This window comes from Haliaeetus leucocephalus, unplaced genomic scaffold (genome assembly GCF_000737465.1).
Source record: "Haliaeetus leucocephalus isolate CR32 unplaced genomic scaffold, Haliaeetus_leucocephalus-4.0 Scaffold439, whole genome shotgun sequence".
NCBI classification, from domain to species: domain Eukaryota; kingdom Metazoa; phylum Chordata; class Aves; order Accipitriformes; family Accipitridae; genus Haliaeetus; species Haliaeetus leucocephalus.
The window spans coordinates 8434050-8434413 of record NW_010972875.1 but is presented as its reverse complement, the minus strand read 5'-3'; positions in this window follow the sequence as shown (position 1 = coordinate 8434413).

Genomic DNA, 364 nt, shown 5'->3' with positions numbered 1-364 from the left:
TCAGCCGTGAAAAGCAGCGGATTTCATAGCTCATTAAAACGTGACGGCCGTGACGCGATAAACGGCTTACGGGCGCTCGAACAAAGCGATGCCGCTCTGGAGAAGCATCGTGTGAAACAAAGTCATCTCTCTGACAGCTCCTGCTTTCCAGCAGAGCTGCAGGAACGCCGGACTCGCTGGGAAAACGCTAACAAAGGAAAACCCGAAGGGACCCGAAGGAACCAGCCCAGCCGCTGAATGCCCCGGCAGCACTCGAGAAGCACCTTCCCTTGGACGAGCCACCCGCACGCCTCCTTCCACCTCCGGCCGAACAAAGGCAGCCGACCACCCGCCGGTAGGTACCTACTTACGGGGGGGGTTCGGG